Raw genomic sequence first — 21,916 nt, forward strand, 5'->3', positions numbered from 1 at the left:
AAAGCAAATACCCATCGCCCACCTACTATACAATAGTAGTGGCAAATCAAACTGCCATCGGCCACGTTCTGGAGGGGTGGTGGCAAAAACATATCAACTTTAACCATATTGTTTTTTTAGTTCGGTAGCAAAGCAAACTGCCGTCGTCCACCTACTATTCAATAGTACTGGCAAAACAAGCTGCCATCGGCCACGTTCAAGAGGAGTGGTGGCAAAAACATTTCAACTTTGACCATAATTTTTGTTTGTTTCAGTATCAAAGCAAACTGCCGTGGTAAATCTACTATACAATAGTAGTGGCAAAGCAAGCTGCCATCGGCCACGCTCAAGAGGATTGGTGGCAAAAACATTTCAATTTTGATCATAATTTTTGTTTGTTTCAGTATCAAAGCAAGCTGCCGTCGTAAATCTACTATACAATAGTAGTGGCAAAGCAAGCTGCCACCGGCCACGTTCAAGAGGTGTGGTGGCAACAACATTTCAAATTTAATCACTTTTTTTGGCTCAGTAGCAATTCAAACTGTCGTCGCCCACCTACTATACAACAGTAGTGGCAATTCAAGCTGCCGTCGGCCACGTTCAGGAGGGGTGGTGGCAAAAATATATCAACTTTGACCATTTTTTTAGTTCAGTAGCAAAGCAAACTGCCGTCGTCCAACTACTATTCAATAGCAGTGGCAAAACAAGCTGCCATCGGCCACATTCAAGGGGTGTGGTGGCAAAAACATTTCAACTTTGACCGTATTTTTTTTGGTTCAGTAGCAAAGCAAACTGCCGTCGTCCACCTACTATACAACAGTAGTGGCAAATTAAGCTGCCATCGGCCTAGTTCAGGAGGGGTGGTGGCAAAAACATATCAACTTTGACCATATTTTTTTTAGTTCAGTAGCAAAACAAACTGCCATCGCCCACCTACTATACAACAGTAGTAGAAAATCAAGCTGTCATCAGCCCCGTTCAGGAGGTGTGGTGGCAAAAACATATCAATTTTGACCATATTTTTTTTTTTGGCTCAGTAGCAAAGCAAACTGCCGTCGCCCACCTATTATTCAATAGTAGTGGCAAAGCAAGCTGTCATCGGCCACGTTCAATAGGGGTGGTGGCAAAAACATATCAACTTTGACCATATTTTTTTCTTTTTAGTTCAGTAGCAAAGCAAACTGCCGTCGTCTACCTACTATTCAATAGTAGTGGCAAAGCTAGCTGACATCGGCCACGTTCAATAGGGGTATTGGCAAAAACATATCAACTTTGACCATATTTTTTTTTCGGATCCGTAGAAAAGCAAACTGCCTTCGCCCACCTACTATTCAATAGTAGTGTCAGAGCAAGTTGACATCGGCCTCCTTCAATAGGGGTTGTGGCAAAAGCATTTCAAATTTGAGCATTTTTTTTTCGGTTCAAAGCAAACTGACATCGACCACGTACTATACAACAGTAGTGGCAATTCAAGCTGCCATCGGCCACATTCAAGGGGGGTGGTGGCAAAAACATTTAAACTTTGACCATATTTTTTTGGCTCAGTAGCAAAGCAAACTGCCGTCGCCCACCTATTATTCAATAGTAGTGGCAAAGCAAGCTGGCATCGGCCACGTTCAATATGGGTGATGGCAAAAACATATCAACTTTGACCATATTGTTTTTTCGGTTCCGTAGAAAAGCAAACTGCCATCGGCCACCTACTATTCAATAGTAGTGTCAGAGCAAGTTGACATCGGCCTCCTTCAATAGGGGTTGTGGCAAAAGCATTTCAAATTTGAGCATTTTTTTTTCGGTTCAAAGCAAACTGACATCGACCACGTACTATACAACAGTAGTGGCAAAGCAAGCTGCTATCGGCCACGTTCAAGAGGTGTGGTGGCAAAAACATTTCATCTTTGACCATATTTTTTTTTGGTTCAGTAGCAAAGCAAACTGCCATCGCCCACCTACTATACAATAGTAGTGGCAAATCAAGCTGCCATCGGCCGCTTTCATGAGGGGTGGTGGGAAAAACATTTCAAATTTGACCATATTTTTTTTGGTTCATTAGCAAAGCAAACTGCAATCGCCCACCTACTATACAATAGTAGTGGCAAATCAAGCTGCCATCGGCCACGTTCTGGAGGGGTGGTGGCAAAAACATATCAACATTAACCATATTGTTTTTTAGTTCGGTAGCAAAGCAAACTGCCGTCGCCCTCCTACTATGCAATAGTAGTTGCAAAGCAAGCTGACATCGCCCAGGTCCAAGAGGTGTGGTGGCAAAAACATTTCAACTTTGAACATCTTTTTTTTGGTTCGGTAGAAGAGCAAACTGCCATCGTCCACCTACTATACAACAGTAGTGGCAAATCAAGCTGCCATCGGCCGCTATCATGAGGGGTGGTGGGAAAAACATTTCAAATTTGACCATATTTTTTTTGGTTCATTAGCAAAGCAAACTGCCATCGTCCACATAATATACAACAGTAGTGGCAAAGCAAGCTGACATCGGCCACGTTCAAGAGGTTTGGTGGCAAAAATATTTCAAATGTAATCATTTTTCTTGGCTCAGTAGCAAAGCAAACTGTCATCGCCCACATACTATACAACAGTAGTGCAAAATCATGCTGTCATCGGCCGCTTTCAGGAGGGGTGGTGGCAAAAACATTTCAACTTTGACCATATTTATTTTGGTTCAGTAGCAAAGCAAACTGCCATCGACCTCGTACTATACAACAGTAGTGGCAAAGCAAGCTGTCATCGGCCACGTTCAAGAGGAGTGGTGGAAAAAACATTTCAACTTTGGCCATAATTTTTTTTTGTTTCAGTATCAAAGCAAGCTGCCGTGGTAAATCTACTATACATTAGTAGTGGCAAAGCAAGCTGTCATCGGCGACATTCAAGAGGATTGGTGGCAAAACTATTTCAACTTTGACCATAATTTTTGTTTGTTTCAGTATCAAAGCAAGCTGCCATCGTAAATCTACTATACAATAGTAGTAGCAAAGCAAGCTGCCACCGGCCACGTTCAAGAGGTGTGGTGGCAACAATATTTCAAATTTAATCATTTTTTTTGGCTCAGTAACAATTCAAACTGTCCTCGCCCACCTACTATACAACAGTAGTGGCAATTCAAGCTGCCATCGGCCACGTTCAGGAGGGTTGGTGGCAAAAACTTATCAACTTTGACCATTGTTTTTTAGTTCAGTAGCAAAGCAAACTGCCGTCGTCCACCTATTATTCAATAGTAGTGGCAAAACAAGCTGCCATCGGCCATATTCAAGAGGGGTGGTGGCAAAAACATTTCAACTTTGACCACATTTTTTTTGGTTCAGTAGCAAAGCAAACTGCCGTCGTCCACCTACTATACAACAGTAGTGGCAAATTAAGCTGCCATCGGCCTCGTTCAGGAGGGGTGGTGGCAAAAACTTATCAACTTTGACCATATTTTTTTTTTAGTTCAGTAGCAAAGCAAACTGCCCTCGTCCACCTACTATTCAATAGTAGTGGCAATTCAAGCTGCCATTGGCCACGTTCAAAAGAAGTAGTGGCAAAAACTTATCAACTTTTACCATATTTCTTTTTGGTTCAGTAGAAAAGCATACTGCCATCAGCCACCTACTATTCAATAGAAGTGGCAAAGCAAGCTGCCATCGGCCACGTTCAGTAGGGGTATAAACAAAAACCTATCAAATTTGACCATATTGATTTTATTTTCGGTTCAGTAGCAAAGCAAGCTGCCATCGAATACTTCCAAGGGGGGTGCTGGCAGAAACATTTCAACTTTGACCTTATTTTTTTTGGTTCAGTAGCAAAGCAAACTGCCGTCTTCCACCTACTATTCAATAGTAGTTGCAAAGCAAGCTGACGTCGGACACGTTCAAGAGGAGTGGTGGCAAAAACATTTCAACTTTGACCATCTTTTTTGTTTGTTTCAGTAACAAAGCAAACTGCCGTCGCCCACCTACTATGCAATAGTAGTAGCAAAGCAGGCTGACATCGGCCACGTCTAAGAGGTGTGGTGGCAAAAACATTTCAACTTTGAACAACTTTTTTTTTGGTTCAGTAGCAAAGCAAACTGCCATCGCCCACCTACTATACAACAGTAGTGGCAAATCAAGCTGCCATCGGTCGTTTTCAAGAGGGGTGGTGGCAAAGCATTTCAAATTTGACCATATTTTTTTTTAGTTCAGTAGCAAAGCAAACTGCCGTCGTCCACCTACTATTCAATAGTAGTGGCAATTCAAGCTGCCATCAGCCACGTCCAGGAGGGGTGGTGGCAAAAACATTTCAACTTTGACCATATTTTTTTTGGTTCAGTAGCAAAGCAAACTGCCGTCGTCCACCTACTATACAACAGTAGTGGAAAATCAAGCTGTCATCGGCCCCGTTCAGGAGGTGTGGTATTAAAAACATATCAACTTTGACTATATTTTTTTTTTTTGGCTCAGTAGCAAAGCAAACTGCCGTCGTCCACTTACTATTCAATAGTAGTGGCAAAACAAGCTGCCATCGGCCACGTTCAAAAGGGGTGGTGGCAAAAACATATCAAGTTTGACCGTATGGTCTTTTTCGGCTCCGTAGAAAAGCAAACTGCCATAGCCCACCTACTATACAATAGTAGTGGCAAATCAAGCTGCCATCGGCCACGTTCTGGAGGGGTGGTGGCAAAAACATATCTACTTTAACCTTATTGTTTTTTTAGTTCGGTAGCGAAGCAAACTGCCGTCGCTAACCTACTATGCAATAGTAGTGGCAAAGCAAGCTGACATCGGCCACGTCCAAGAGGTGTGGTGGCAAAAACATTTCAACTTTGAACATCTTTTTTTTGGTTCAGTAGAAAAGCAATCTGCCATCGTCCACCTACTATACAACAGTAGTGGCAAAGCAAGCTGACATCGGCCACGTTCAAGAGGTTTGGTGGCAAAAACATTTCAAATTTAATCATTTTTTTGGCTCAGTAGCAAAGCAAACTGTCATCGCCCACCTACTATACAACATTAGTGGAAAATCAAGCTGTCATCGGCCCGTTCAGGAGGGGTGGTGACAAAAACATATCAACTTTGACAGTATTGTTTTTTTTTGGTTCAGTAGCAAAGCAATCTGCCATCGTCCACCTACTATACAACAGTAGTGGCAAAGCAAGCTGACATCGGCCACGTTCAAGAGGTTTGGTGGCAAAAACATTTCAAATTTAATCATTTTTTTTTGGCTCAGTAGCAATTCAAACTGTCGTCGCCCAACTACTATACAACGGTAGTGGAAAATCAAGCTGTCATCGGCCCCGTTCAGGAGGGGTGGTTTCAAAAACATATCAACTTTGACCGTATTGTTTTTTTTTTTGGTTCAGTAGCAAAGCAAACTGCTGTCGCCCACCTACTATTCAATAGAAGTTGGCCAAGCAAGCTGACATCGGACACGTTCAAGAGGAGGGGTGGCAAAAACATTTCAACTTTGACCATTTTTTTTCGGTTCAGTAGCAAAGCAAACTGCCATCGCCCACCTACTATACAACAGTAGTGGCAAATCAAGCTGCCATCGGCGATATTCAAGAGGAGTGGTGGCAAAAACATTTCAACTTTGACCATAATTATTGTTTGTTTCATTATTAAAGCAAACTGCCATCGCCCACCTACTATACAACAGTAGTGGCAAATCAAGCTGCCATCGGCCGCTTTCAAGAGGGGTGGTGGCAAAACATTTCAAATTTGACCATATTTTTTTCGGTTCATCTGCAAAACAAACTGCCATCGCCCAACTACTATACAACGATTGTAGCAAATCAAGCTGACATCGGCCACGTTCAATAGGTGTGGTGGCAAAAACATTTCAACTTTGACCATAATTATTGTTTGTTTAATTATTAAAGCAAACTGCCATCGCCCAAATACTATACAACGGTAGTAGCAAATCAAGCTGCCATCGGCCACGTTCAAGACGTGTGGTAGCAAAAACATTTCAACTTCAACTATTTTTTTTTTGATTCAGTAGCAATGCAAACTGCCGTCGCCCATGCCCATGTACTACAAAATAGTGGTGGCAAAGCAAGCTGATATCGCTCACGTTCAAGAGGTGTGGTGGCAAAAACATTTAAAATTTAATCATTTTTCTTGGCTCAGTAGCAAAGCAAACTGCCATCGCCCACCTACTATACAACAGTAGTGGAAAATCAAGCTGTCATCGGCCCCGTTCAGGAGGGGTGGTGGCAAAAACATTTCAACCTTGACCATAAATTTTTTTCGGTTCAGTAGCAAAGCAATCTGCCATCGACGCGTCCTATACAACAGTAGTGGCAAATTAAGCTGCCATCGGCCTCGTTCAGGAGGCGTGGTGGCAAAAACATATGAACTTTGACCATATTTTTTTTAGTTCAGTAGCAAAGCAAAGTGCCGTCGTCCACCTACTATTCAATAGTAGTGGCAATTCAAGCTGTCATCGGCCACGTTCAGGAGGGGTGGTGGCAAAAACATTTCAACTTTGACCATATTTTTTTTTGGTTCAGTAGTAAAGCAAACTGCCGTCGTCCACCTACTGTACAACAGTAGTGGCAAATTAAGCTGCCATCGGCCTCGTTCAGGAGTGGTGGTGGCAAAACATATCAACTTTGACCATATTTTTTTTTAGTTCAGTAGCAAAGCAAACTGCCATCGCCCACCTACTATACAAGAGTAGTGGCAAATCAAGCTGCCATCGGCCGCTTTCAAGAGGGGTGGTGGCAAAATATTTCAAATTTGACGATATTTTTTTTGGTTCATTTGCTAAACAAACTGCCATCGCCCAACTACTATACAACGGTTGTAGCAAATCAAGCTGACATCGGCCACGTTCAATAGGTGTGGTGGCAAAAACATATCAACTTTGACTATATTATTTTTTTTTTGGTTCAGTAGCAAAGCAAACTGCCGTCGTCCACCTACTATACAACAGTAGTGGAAAATCAAGCTGTCATCGGCCCCGTTCAGGAGGTGTGGTGGCAAAAACATATCAACTTTGATTATATTTTTTTTTTTTGGCTCAGTAGCAAAGCAAACTGCCGTCGTCCACTTACTATTCAATAGTAGTGGCAAAACAAGCTGCCATCGGCCACGTTCAAAAGGGGTGGTGGCAAAAACATATCAAGTTTGACCGTATGGTTTTTTTCGGCTCCGTAGAAAAGCAAACAGCAATAGCCCACCTACTATACAATAGTAGTGGCAAATCAAGCTGCCATCGGCCACGTTCTGGAGGGGTGGTGGCAAAAACATATCTACTTTAACCTTATTGTTTTTTTAGTTCGGTAGCAAAGCAAACTGCCGTCGCCCACCTACTATGCAATAGTAGTGGCAAAGCAAGCTGACATCGGCCACGTCCAAGAGGTGTGGTGGCAAAAACATTTCAACTTTGAACATCTTTTTTTTGGTTCAGTAGAAAAGCAATCTGCCATCGTCCACCTACTATACAACAGTAGTGGCAAAGCAAGTTGGCATCGGCCACGTTCAAGAGGTTTGGTGGCAAAAACATTTCAAATTTAATCATTTTTTGGCTCAGTAGCAAAGCAAACTGTCATCGCCCACCTACTATACAACATTAGTGGAAAATCAAGCTGTCATCGGCCCGTTCAGGAGGGGTGGTGACAAAAACATATCAACTTTGACAGTATTGTTTTTTTTTGGTTCAGTAGCAAAGCAAACTGCCGTCGTAAATCTACTATACAATAGTAGTAGCAAAGCAAGCTGCCACCGGCCTCGTTCAAGAGGTGTGCTGGCAACAACATTTCAAATTTAATCATTTTTTTTGGCTCAGTAGCAATTCAAACAGTCGTCGCCCAACTACTATACAACGGTAGTGGAAAATCAAGCTGTCATCGGCCCCGTTCAGGAGGGGTGGTGGCAAAAACATATCAACTTTGACCGTATTGTTTTTTTTTGGTTCAGTAGCAAAGCAAACTGCTGTCGCCAACCTACTATTCAATAGAAGTTGACCAAGCAAGCTGACATCGGACACGTTCAAGAGGAGGGGTGGCAAAAACATTTCAACTTTGACCATTTTTTTTCGGTTCAGTAGCAAAGCAAACTGCCATCGCCCACCTACTATACAACAGTAGTGGCAAATCAAGCTGCCATCGGCGATATTCAAGAGGAGTGGTGGCAAAAACATTTCAACTTTTACCATAATTATTGTTTGTTTCATTATTAAAGCAAACTGCCATCGCCCACCTACTATACAACAGTAGTGGCAAATCAAGCTGCCATCGGCCGCTTTCAAGAGGGGTGGTGGCAAAACATTTCAAATTTGACCATATTTTTTTTGGTTCATCTGCAAAACAAACTGCCATCGCCCAACTACTATACAACGATTGTAGCAAATCAAGCTGACATCGGCCACGTTCAATAGGTGTGGTGGCAAAAACATTTCAACTTTGACCATAATTATTGTTTGTTTAATTATTAAAGCAAACTGCCATCGCCCAAATACTATACAACGGTAGTAGCAAATCAAGCTGCCATCGGCCACGTTCAAGACGTGTGGTAGCAAAAACATTTCAACTTCAACTATTTTTTTTTTGGTTCAGTAGCAATGCAAACTGCCGTCGCCCATGCCCATGTACTACAAAATAGTGGTGGCAAAGCAAGCTGATATCGCTCACGTTCAAGAGGTGTGGTGGCAAAAACATTTAAAATTTAATCATTTTTCTTGGCTCAGTAGCAAAGCAAACTGCCATCGCACACCTACTATACAACAGTAGTGGAAAATCAAGCTGTCATCGGCCCCGTTCAGGAGGGGTGGTGGCAAAAACATTTCAACCTTGACCATAAATTTTTTTCGGTTCAGTAGCAAAGCAATCTGCCATCGACGCGTCCTATACAACAGTAGTGGCAAATTAAGCTGCCATCGGCCTCGTTCAGGAGGGGTGGTGGCAAAAACATATGAACTTTGACCATATTTTTTTTAGTTCAGTAGCAAAGCAAAGTGCCGTCGTCCACCTACTATTCAATAGTAGTGGCAATTCAAGCTGTCATCGGCCACGTTCAGGAGGGGTGGTGGCAAAAACATTTCAACTTTGACCATATTTTTTTTTGGTTCAGTAGTAAAGCAAACTGCCGTCGTCCACCTACTGTACAACAGTAGTGGCAAATTATGCTGCCATCGGCCTCGTTCAGGAGTGGTGGTGGCAAAACATATCAACTTTGACCATATTTTTTTTTAGTTCAGTAGCAAAGCAAACTGCCATCGCCCACCTACTATACAACAGTAGTGGCAAATCAAGCTGCCATCGGCCGCTTTCAAGAGGGGTGGTGGCAAAATATTTCAAATTTGACGATATTTTTTTTGGTTCATTTGCAAAACAAACTGCCATCGCCCAACTACTATACAACGGTTGTAGCAAATCAAGCTGACATCGGCCACGTTCAATAGGTGTGGTGGCAAAAACATTTCAACTTTGACTATAATTATTGTTTGTTTAATTATCAAAGCAAACTGCCATCGCCCAAATACTATACAACGGTAGTAGCAAATCAAGCTGCCATCGGCCACGTTCAAGAGGGGTTGTGGCAAAAACATTTCAACTTTGACCATACTTATTTTGGTTCAGTAGCAAAGCAGACTGCCATCGGCCCCGTACTATACAACAGTAGTGGCTAATCAAGCTGCCATCGGCCACGTTCAGGAGGGGTGGCGGCAAAAATATATCAACTTTGACCATTTTGTTTTTTTTTACTTCAGTAGCAATGCAAACTGCCGTCGTCTACCTACTATTCAATACTAGTTTCAAAACAAGCTGCCACCGGCCACGTTCAATAGGGGTTGTGGCAAAAACATATCAAATTTGACCATATTGTTTTTTTTTTGGTTCAGTAGCAAAGCAAACTGTCGTCGCCCACCTATTATTCAACAGTAGTGGCAAAGCTAGCTGACATCGGCCACATTCAATAGAGGGGGTGGCAAAAACATATCAACTTTGACCATATTGTTTTTTCGGATCCGTATAAAAGCAAACTGCCGTCGCCCACCTACTATTAAATAGTAGTGTCAGAGCAAGTTGACATCAGCCTCCTTCAATAGGGGTGGTGGCAAAAACATACCAGCTTTGACCATACTGTTTTTTCGGATCCGTATAAAAGCAAACTGCCGTCGCCCACCTACTATTCAATAGTAGTGTCAGAGCAAGTTGACATCGGCCTCCTTCACTAGGGGTTGTGGCAAAAGCATTGCAAATTTGAGCATTTTTTTTTCGCTTCAAAGCAAACTGCCATCGGCCCCGTACTATACAATAGTAGTGGCAAATCAAGCTGCCATCGGCAACGTTCAGGAGGGGTGGCGGCAAAAACATATCAACTTTGACCATATTTATTTTGGTTCAGTAGCAAAGCAAACTGCCATCGACCGCATAATATACAACAGTAGTGTCAAAGCAAGCTGTCATCGGCCAAGGCCAAGAGGAGTGGTGGCAAAAACATTTCAACTTTGGCCATAATTTTTGTTTATTTCAGTATCAAAGCAAGCTGCCATGGTAAGTCTACTATACAATAGTAGTGGCAAAGAAAGCTGCCATCGATCACGTTCAAGAGGGGTGGTGGCAAAAACATTTCAAATTTGACCATTTTTTTTGGTTCACTAGCAAAGCAAACTGCCGTCGCCCACCTATTATTCAATAGTAGTGGCAAAGCAAGTTGACATCGGCCACGTTCAATAGGGGTGGTGGCAAAAACATATCAAGTTTGACCATATTGTATTTTCGGCTCCGTAGAAAAGCAAACTGCCATCGCCCACCTACAATACAATAGTAGTGGCAAATCAAACTGCCATCGGCCACGTTCTGGAGGGGTGGTGGCAAAAACATATCAACTTTAACCATATTGTTTTTTTAGTTCGGTAGCAAAGCAAACTGCCGTCGTCCACCTACTATTCAATGGTACTGGCAAAACAAGCTGCCATCGGCCACGTTCAAGGGGGGTGGTGGCAAAAACTTTTCAACTTTGACCATATTTTTTTTGGTTCAGTAGCAAAGCAAATACCCATCGCCCACCTACTATACAATAGTAGTGGCAAATCAAACTGCCATCGGCCACGTTCTGGAGGGGTGGTGGCAAAAACATATCAACTTTGACCATATTTTTTTTAGTTCAGTAGCAAAACAAACTGCCATCGCCCACCTACTATACAACAGTAGTAGAAAATCAAGCTGTCATCAGCCCCGTTCAGGAGGTGTGGTGGCAAAAACATATCAATTTTGACCATTTTTTTTTTTTGGCTCAGTAGCAAAGCAAACTGCCGTCGCCCACCTATTATTCAATAGTAGTGGCAAAGCAAGCTGTCATCGGCCACGTTCAATAGGGGTGGTGGCAAAAACATATCAACTTTGACCATATTGTTTTTTTTTGGCTCAGTAGCAAAGCAAACTGCCGTCGCCCACATACTATACAACAGTAGTGGAAAATCAAGTTGTCATCGGCCCCGTTCAGGAGGGGTGGTGGCAAAAACATTTCAACCTTGACCATATATTTTTTCGGTTCAGTAGCAAAGCAATCTGCCATCAAAGCGTCCTATACAACAGTAGTAGCAAAGCAAGCTGTCATCGGCGACATTCAAGTGTAGTGGTGGCAAAAACATTTCAACTTTGACCATAATTTTTGTTTGTTTCAGTATTAAAGCAAACTGCCGTCGTAAATCTACTATACAACAGTGGTGGCAATTCAAGCTGCCATCGGCCACGTTCAGGAGGGGTGGCGGCAAAAATATATCAACTTTGACCATATTGTTTTTTTTTTAGTTCAGTAGCAAAGCAAACTGCCGTCGCCCACTTATTATTCAATAGTAGAGGCAAAGCAAGCTGGCATCGGTCACGTCCAATAGGGGTGGTGGCAAAAACATTTCAAATTTGACCATATTTATTTTCGGTTCAGTAGCAAAGCAAACTGCCATCGCCCACCTACTATACAACAGTAGTGGCATATCAAGCTGCCATCGGCCTCGTTCAGGAGAGGTGGTGGCAAAAACATATCAATTTTGACCATATTTGTTTTAGTTCAGTAGCAAAGCAAACTGCCATCGCCCACCTACTATACAACAGTAGTGGCATATCAAGCTGTCATCGGCTCCGTTCAGGAGGTGTGGTGGCAAAAACATATCAACTTTGACCATATTATTTTTTTTTGGCTCAGTAGCAAAGCAAACTGCCGTCGCCCACCTATTATTCAATAGTAGTGGTAAAGCAAGCTGACATCGGCCACGCTCAATAGGGGTGGTGGCAAAAACATATCAAGTTTGACCATATTGTTTTTTTCGGCTTCGTATAAAAGCAAACTGCCATCTCCCACCTACAATACAATAGTAGTGGCAAATCAAGCTGCCATCGGCCACGTTATGGAGGGGTGGTGGCAAAAACATATAAACTTTAACCATATTGTTTTTTTAGTTCGGTAGCAAAGCAAACTGCCGTCGCCCACCTACTATGCAATAATAGTGGCAAAGCAAGCTGACATCGGCCACGTCCAAGAGGTGTGGTGGCAAAAACATTTCAAATTTGAGCATCTTTTTTTTTGGTTCAGTAGAAAAGCAATCTGCCATGGTCCACCTACTATACAGCAGTAGTGGCAAAGCAAGCTGACGTCGGCCCCGTTCAGGAGGTGTGGTGGCAAAAACATATCAACTTTGACCATATTATTTTTTTTTTAGCTCAGTAGCAAAACAAACTGCCGTCGCCCACCTATTATTCAATAGTAGTGGCAAAGCAAGCTGACATCGGCCACGTTCAATAGGGGTGGTGGCAAAAACATATCAAGTTTGACCATATAGTTTTTTTCGGCTCCGTATAAAAGCAAACTGCCATCTCCCACCTACTATACAATAGTAGTGGCAAATCAAGCTGACATCGGCCACGTTCTGGAGAGGTGGTGGCTAAAACATAGCAACTTTAACCATATTGTTTTATTAGTTCGGTAGCAAAGCAAACTGCCGTCGTCCACCTACTATTCAATAGTAGTGGCAAAACAAGCTGCCATCGGCCACGTTCAAGGGGGGTGGTGGCAAAAACATTTCAACTTTGACCATATTTTTTTTGGTTCAGTAGCAAAGCAAACTGCCATCGCCCACCTACTATACAACAGTAGTGCAAAATCAAGCTGTCATCGGCCCCGTTCAGGAGGGTTGGTGGCAAAAACATATCAACTTTGACCATATCATTTTTTTTGGCTCATTAGTAAAGCAAACTGCCGTCGCCCACCTACTATTCAATTGAATTGGCAAAGCAATCTGATATCGGACACGTTCAAGAGGAGGGGTGGCAGAAATATTTCAACTTTGACCATCTTTATTGTTTGCTTCAGTATCAAAGCAAACTGCCATCGCCCACCTACTATTCAATAGTAGTGTCAGAGCAAGTTGACATAGGCCTCCTTCAATAGGGGTTGTGGCAAAAGCGTTTCAAATTTGAGCATTTTTTTTCGGTTCAAAGCAAACTGACATCGACCACGTACTATACAACAGTAGTGGCAAAACAAGCTGCCATCGGCCATGTCCAAGGGGGATGGTGGCAAAAACATTTCAACTTTGGCCATATCTTTTTTGGTTCATTAGCAAAGCAAACTGCAATCGCCCACCTACTATACAACGGCAGTAGCAAATTAAGCTACCATCGGCCACGTTCAAGAGGGGTGGTGGCAAAAACATTTCAAGTTTGACTATTTTTTTTGGTTCAGTAGCAATGCAAGCTGCCGTCGTCCACGTACTACAAAATAGTGGTGGCAAAGCAAGCTGATATCGCTCACGTTCAAGAGGTGTGGTGGCAAAAACATTTCAAATTTGACCATATTTATTTTCGGTTCAGTAGCAAAGCAAACTGCCATCGCCCACCTACTATACAACAGTAGTGGCATATCAAGCTGCCATCGGCCTCGTTCAGGAGAGGTGGTGGCAAAAACATATCAATTTTGACCATATTTGTTTTAGTTCAGTAGCAAAGCAAACTGCCATCGCCCACCTACTATACAACAGTAGTGGCATATCAAGCTGTCATCGGCCACGTTCTGGAGGGGTGGTGGCAAAAACATATAAACTTTAACCATATTGTTTTTTTAGTTCGGTAGCAAAGCAAACTGCCGTCGCCCACCTACTATGCAATAATAGTGGCAAAGCAAGCTGACATCGGCCACGTCCAAGAGGTGTGGTGGCAAAAACATTTCAAATTTGAGCATCTTTTTTTTGGTTCAGTAGAAAAGCAATCTGCCATGGACCACCTACTATACAGCAGTAGTGGCAAAGCAAGCTGACATCGGCCCCGTTCAGGAGGTGTGGTGGCAAAAACATATCAACTTTGACCATTTTTTTTTTGGGCTCAGTAGTAAAGCAAACTGCCGTCGCCCGTTTACTATTCAATTAAAGTGGCAAAGCAATCTGATATCGGACACGTTCAAGAGGAGGGGTGGCAAAATATTTCAACTTTGACCATCTGTTTTGTTTGTTTCAGTATCAAAGCAAACTGCCGTCGTCCACCTACTATTCAATAGTAGTGTCAGAGCAAGTTGACACCGGCCTCCTTCAATAGGGGTTGTGGCAAAAGCATTTCTAATTTGAGCATTTTATTTCGGTTCAAAGAAAACTGACATCGACCACGTACTATACAACAGTAGTGGCAAAACAAGCTGCCATCGGCCACGTTCAAGGGGGGTGGTGGCAAAAACATTTCAACTTTTACCATATTTTTTGTTTGTTTCAGTATCAAAGCAAATTGCCGTCGCCCACCTACTATGTAATAGTAGTGGCAAAGCAAGCTGACATCGGCCACGTCCAAGAGGTCTGGTAGCAAAGACATTTCTACTTTGACCATATTTTCTTTAGTTCAGTAGCAAAGCAAACTGCCGTCTTCCACCTACTATTTAATAGTAGTGGCAAAGCAAGCTGACATCGGACACGTTCAAGAAGAGTGGTGGCAAAAACATTTCAACTTTGAACATCTTTTTTGTTTGTTTCAGTAGCCATGCAAACTGCCGTCGTAAATCTACTATACAACAGTAGTGGCAATTCAAGCTGCCATCGGTCACGTTCAGGAGGGGTGGCGGCAACAATATATCAACTTTGACCATTTTGTTTTTTTTTAGTTCAGTAGCAAAGCAAACTGCCGTCGTCTACCTAATATTCAATACTAGTGGCAAAACAAGCTGCCATCGGCCACGTTCAATAGGAGTTGTGGCAAAAACATATCAACTTTGACCATATTTCTTTTTGGTTCAGTAGAAAAGCAAACTGCCATCGGCCACGTACTATACAACAATAGTGGCAAATCAAGCTGCCATCGGCAACGTTCAGGAGGGGTGGCGGCAAAAACATATCAACTTTGAACATATTGTTTTTTTTTTGGTTCAGTAGCAAAGCAAACTGCCGTCGCCCACCTACTATTCAATAGTAGTGGCAAAACAAGCTGACATCGGCTACGTTCAATAGGGGTGGTGGCAAAAACATATCAACTTTGACCATATTGTTTTTTCGGATCCGTAGAAAAGCAAACTGTCGTCGCCCACCTACTATTCAATAGTAGTGTCAGAGCAAGTTGACATCGGCCTCCTTCAATAGGGGTTGTGGCAATAGCATTTCAAATTTGAGCATTTTTTTTTCAGTTCAAAGCAAACTGACATCCACCACGTACTATAGAACAGTAGTGGCAAGGCAAGCTGCTATCGGCCACGTTCAAGAGGTGTGGTGGCAAAAACATTTCAACTTTGACTATTTGTTTTTTGGTTCAGTAACAATGCAGACAGCCGTCGCCCACGTACTACAAAATAGTGGTGGCAAAGCAAGCTGATATCGCTCACGTTCAAGAGGTGTGGTGGCAAAAACCTTTCATCTTTGACCATAATTTTTGTTTGTTTCAGTATCAAAGCAAGCTGCCGTGCTAAATCTACTATACAACAGTAGTGGCGAAGCAAGCTGTCATCGGCCACGTTCAAGAGGATTGGTGGCAAAAATATTTCAACTTTGACCATAATTTTTGTTTGTTTCAGTATCAAAGCAAGCTGCCATCGTAAATCTACTATACAATAGTAGTAGCAAAGCAAGCTGCCACCCGCCACGTTCAAGAGGTGTGGTGGCAACAACATTTCAAATTTAATCTTTTTTTTTGGCTCAGTAGCAATTCAAACTGTCGTCGCCCACCTACTATACAACAGTAGTGGCAATTCAAGCTGCCATCGGCCACGTTCAGGAGGGGTGGTGGCAAAAACATAACAACTTTGACCATTTTTCTTTAGTTCAGTAGCAAAACAAACTGCCGTCGTCCACCTACTATTCAATAGTAGTGGCAAAACAAGCTGCCATCGGCCACATTCAAGGGGGGTGGTGGCAAAAACATTTCAACTTTGACCATATTTTTTTTGGTTCAGTAGCAAAGCAAACTGCCGTCGTCCACCTACTATACAACAGTAGTGACAAATTAAGCTGCCATCGGCTTCGTTCAGGAGGGTTGGTGGCATAAACATATCAATTTTGACCATATTTTTTTTTAGTTCAGTAGCAAAGCAAACTGCCATCGACCGCATACTATACAACAGTAGTGGCAAAGCAAGCTGTCATCGGCCACGTTTAAGAGGAGTGTTGGCAAAAACATATCATCTTTGACCATATTGTTTTTTTCTTTGTTTCAGTAGCAAAGCAAACTGCCGTCGCCCACCTACTATTCAATAGTAGTGGCAATTCAAGCTGCCACCGGCCACGCTCAAATGGGGTGGTGGCAAAAACATTTCAACTTTGACCATATTTATTTTGGTTCAGTAGCAAAGCAAACTGCCATCGACCGCATACTATACAACAGTAGTGGCAAAGCAAGCTGTCATCGGCCACGTTCAAGAGGAGTAGTGGCAAAAACATTTCAACTTTGACCATTTTTTTTCGGTTCAGTAGCAAAGCAAACTGCCGTCGCCCAACTACTATTCAATAGTAGTGGCAAAACAAGCTTCCATCGGCCACGTTCAGTAGGGGTATAGGCAAAAACCTATCAATTTTGATGATATTGATTTTTTTTTCGGTTCAGTAGCAAAGCAAGCTGCCATCGACCACGTCCAAGGGGGGTGGTGGTAAAAACATTTCAACTTTGACCATATTTTTTTTAGTACAGTAGCAAAGCAAACTGCCGTCTTCCACCTACTATTCAATAGTAGTGGCAAAGCAAGCTGACATCGGACACGTTCAAGAAGAGTATTGGCAAAAACATTTCAATTTTGACCATCTCTTTTGTTTGTTTCAGTAGCAAAGCAAATTGTCGTCGCCCACCTACTATGCAATAGTAGTGGCAAAGCAAGCTGACATCGGCCACGTACAAGAGGTGTGGTGGCAAAAACATTTCAACTTTGAACATCTTTTTTTTTGGTTCAGTAGAAAAGCAAACTGCCGTCTTCCACCTACTATTCAATAGTAGTGGCAAAGCAAGCTGACATCGGACACGTTCAAGAGGAGTGGTGGCAAAAACATTTCAACTTTGACCATCGTTTTTGTTTGTTTCAGTAGGAAAGCAAACTGCCATCGTCCACCAACTATACAACAGTAGTGCCAAATCAAGCTGACATCGGCCACGTTCAAGAGGTTTGGTGGCAAAAACATTTCAACCTTGACCATATATTTTTTTCGGTTCAGTAGCAAAGCAATCTGCCATCGACGCGTCCTATACAACAGTAGTGGCAAATTAAGCTGCCATCGGCCTCATTCAGGAGGGGTGGTGGCAAAAACATATGAACTTTGACCATATTTTTTTTAGTTCAGTAGCAAAGCAAAGTGCCGTCGTCCACCTACTGTACAACAGTAGTGGCAAATTAAGCTGCCATCGGCCTCGTTCAGGAGTGGTGGTGGCAAAACATATCAACTTTGACCATATTTTTTTTTAGTTCAGTAGCAAAGCAAACTGCCATCGCCCACCTACTATACAACAGTAGTGGCAAATCAAGCTGCCATCGGCCGCTTTCAAGAAGGGTGGTGGCAAAACATTTCAAATTTGACCATATATTTTTTGGTTCATTTGCAAAACAAACTGCCATCGCCCAACTACTATACAACGGTTGTAGCAAATCAAGTTGACATCGGCCTCCTTCAAAAGGTGTTGTGGCAAAAGCATTTCAAATTTGATCATTTTTTTTTCGGTTCAAAGCAAACTGACATCAACCACGTACTATACAACAGTAGTGGCAAAGCAAGCTGCTATCGGCCACGTTCAAGAGGTGTGGTAGCAAAAACATTTCAACTTCAACTATTTTTTTTTGGTTCAGTAGCAATGCAAACTGCCGTCGCCCATGCCCATGTACTACAAAATAGTGGTGGCAAAGCAAGCTGATATCGCTCACGTTCAAGAGGTGTGGTGGCAAAAACATTTAAAATTTAATCATATTTCTTGGCTCAGTAGCAAAGCAAACTGCCATCGCCCACCTACTATACAACAGTAGTGGAAAATCAAGCTGTCATCGGCCCCGTACAGGAGGGGTGGTGGCAAAAACATTTCAACCTTGACCATATATATTTTCGGTTCAGTAGCAAAGCAATCTGCCCTCGACGCGTCCTACACAACAGTAGTGGCAATTCAAGCTGCCATCGGCCACGTTCAGGAGGGGTGGCGGCAAAAATATATCAACTTTGACCATTTTGTTTTTTTTTAGTTCAGTAGCAATGCAAACTGCCGTCGTCTACCTACTATTCAATACTAGTGGCAAAACAAGCTGCCACCGGCCACGTTCAATAGGGGTTGTGGCAAAAACATATCAACTTTGACAGTATTGTTTTTTTTTGGTTCAGTAGCAAAGCAAACTGCCGTCGTAAATCTACTATACAATAGTAGTAGCAAAGCAAGCTGCCACCGGCCTCGTTCAAGAGGTGTGCTGGCAACAACATTTCAAATTTAATCATTTTTTTTGGCTCAGTAGCAATTCAAACTGTCGTCGCCCAACTACTATACAACGGTAGTGGAAAATCAAGCTGTCATCGGCCCCGTTCAGGAGGGGTGGTGGCAAAAACATATCAACTTTGACCGTATTGTTTTTTTTTTGGTTCAGTAGCAAAGCAAACTGCTGTCGCCAACCTACTATTCAATAGAAGTTGGCCAAGCAAGCTGACATCGGACACGTTCAAGAGGAGGGGTGGCAAAAACATTTCAACTTTGACCATTTTTTTTCGGTTCAGTAGCAAAGCAAACTGCCATCGCCCACCTACTATACAACAGTAGTGGCAAATCAAGCTGCCATCGGCGATATTCAAGAGGAGTGGTGGCAAAAACATTTCAACTTTTACCATAATTATTGTTTGTTTCATTATTAAAGCAAACTGCCATCGCCCACCTACTATACAACAGTAGTGGCAAATCATGCTGCCATCGGCCGCTTTCAAGAGGGGTGGTGGCAAAACATTTCAAATTTGACCATATTTTTTTTGGTTCATCTGCAAAACAAACTGCCATCGGCCAACTACTATACAACGATTGTAGCAAATCAAGCTGACATCGGCCACGTTCAATAGGTGTGGTGGCAAAAACATTTCAACTTTGACCATAATTATTGTTTGTTTAATTATTAAAGCAAACTGCCATCGCCCAAATACTATACAACGGTAGTAGCAAATCAAGCTGCCATCGGCCACGTTCAAGACGTGTGGTAGCAAAAACATTTCAACTTCAACTATTTTTTTTTTGATTCAGTAGCAATGCAAACTGCCGTCGCCCATGCCCATGTACTACAAAATAGTGGTGGCAAAGCAAGGTGATATCGCTCACGTTCAAGAGGTGTGGTGGCAAAAACATTTAAAATTTAATCATTTTTCTTGGCTCAGTAGCAAAGCAAACTGCCATCGCCCACCTACTATACAACAGTAGTGGAAAATCAAGCTGTCATCGGCCCCGTTCAGGAGGGGTGGTGGCAAAAACATTTCAACCTTGACCATAAATTTTTTTCGGTTCAGTAGCAAAGCAATCTGCCATCGACGCGTCCTATACAACAGTAGTGGCAAATTAAGCTGCCATCGGCCTCGTTCAGGAGGGGTGGTGGCAAAAACATATGAACTTTGACCATATTTTTTTTAGTTCAGTAGCAAAGCAAAGTGCCGTCGTCCACCTACTATTCAATAGTAGTGGCAATTCAAGCTGTCATCGGCCACGTTCAGGAGGGGTGGTGGCAAAAACATTTCAACTTTGACCATATTTTTTTTTGGTTCAGTAGTAAAGCAAACTGCCGTCGTCCACCTACTGTACAACAGTAGTGGCAAATTAAGCTGCCATCGGCCTCGTTCAGGAGTGGTGGTGGCAAAACATATCAACTTTGACCATATTTTTTTTTAGTTCAGTAGCAAAGCAAACTGCCATCGCCCACCTACTATTCAACAGTAGTGGCAAATCAAGCTGCCATCGGCCGCTTTCAAGAGGGGTGGTGGCAAAATATTTCAAATTTGACGATATTTTTTTTGGTTCATTTGCAAAACAAACTGCCATCGCCCAACTACTATACAACGGTTGTAGCAAATCAAGCTGACATCGGCCACGTTCAATAGGTGTGGTGGCAAAAACATTTCAACTTTGACTATAATTATTGTTTGTTTAATTATTAAAGCAAACTGCCATCGCCCAAATACTATACAACGGTAGTAGCAAATCAAGCTGCCATCGGCCACGTTCAAGAGGGGTGGTGGCAAAAACATTTCAACTTTGACCATACTTATTTTGATTCAGTAGCAAAGCAGACTGCCATCGGCCCCGTACTATACAACAGTAGTGGCTAATCAAGCTGCCATCGGCAACGTTTAGGAGGGGTGGCGGCAAAAACATAATAACTTTGAACATATTGTTTTTTTTGGTTCAGAGGCAAAGCAAACTGCCGTCGCCCACCTATTATTCAATAGTAGTGGCAAAGCAAGCTGACATCGGCCACGTTCAATAGGGGTGGTGGCAAAAACATATCAACTTTGACCATATTGTTTTGTCGGATCCGTAGGAAAGCAAACTGCCGTCGCCCACCTACTATTCAATAGTAGTGTCAGAGCAAGTTGACATCGGCCTCCTTCAAAAGGTGTTGTGGCAAAAGCATTTCATATTTGAGCATTTTTTTTTCGGTTCAAAGCAAACTGACATCAACCACGTACTATACAACAGTAGTGGCAAAGCAAGCTGCTATCGGCCACGTTCAAGAGCTGTGGTAGCAAAACCATTTCAACTTCAACTATTTTTTTTTTGGTTCAGTAGCAATGCAAACTGCCGTCGCCCATGCCCATGTACTACAAAATTGTGGTGGCAAAGCAAGCTAATATCGCTCACGTTCAAGAGGTGTGGTGGCAAAAATATTTAAAATTTAATCATTTTTCTTGGCTCAGTAGCAAAGCAAACTGCCATCGCCCACCTACTATACAACAGTAGTGGAAAATCAAGCTGTCATCGGCCCCGTACAGGAGGGGTGGTGGCAAAAACATTTCAACCTTGACCATATATTTTTTTCGGTTCAGTAGCAAAGCAATCTGCCATCGACGCGTCCTATACAACAGTAGTGGCAATTCAAGCTGCCATCGGCCACGTTCAGGAGGGGTGGCGGCAAAAATATATCAACTTTGACCATTTTGTTTTTTTTTTTACTTCAGTAGCAATGCAAACTGCCGTCGTCTACCTACTATTCAATACTAGTGGCAAAACAAGCTGCCACCGGCCACGTTCAATAGGGGTTGTGGCAAAAACATATCAAATTTGACCATATTGTTTTTTTTTGGTTCAGTAGCAAAGCAAACTGTCGTCGCCCACCTATTATTCAACAGTAGTGGCAATGCAAGCTGACATCGGCCACATTCAATAGAGGGGGTGGCAAAAACATATCAACTTTGACCATATTGTTTTTTCGGATCCGTATAAAAGCAAACTGCCGTCGCCCACCTACTATTAAATAGTAGTGTCAGAGCAAGTTGACATCAGCCTCCTTCAATAGGGGTGGTGGCAAAAACATACCAGCTTTGACCATACTGTTTTTTCGGATCC

Source organism: Rhynchophorus ferrugineus, unplaced genomic scaffold, assembly GCF_030347505.1.
Source record: "Rhynchophorus ferrugineus isolate W39M unplaced genomic scaffold, kcgeb_rfMv2 rfM12, whole genome shotgun sequence".
Classification (NCBI taxonomy): domain Eukaryota; kingdom Metazoa; phylum Arthropoda; class Insecta; order Coleoptera; family Curculionidae; genus Rhynchophorus; species Rhynchophorus ferrugineus.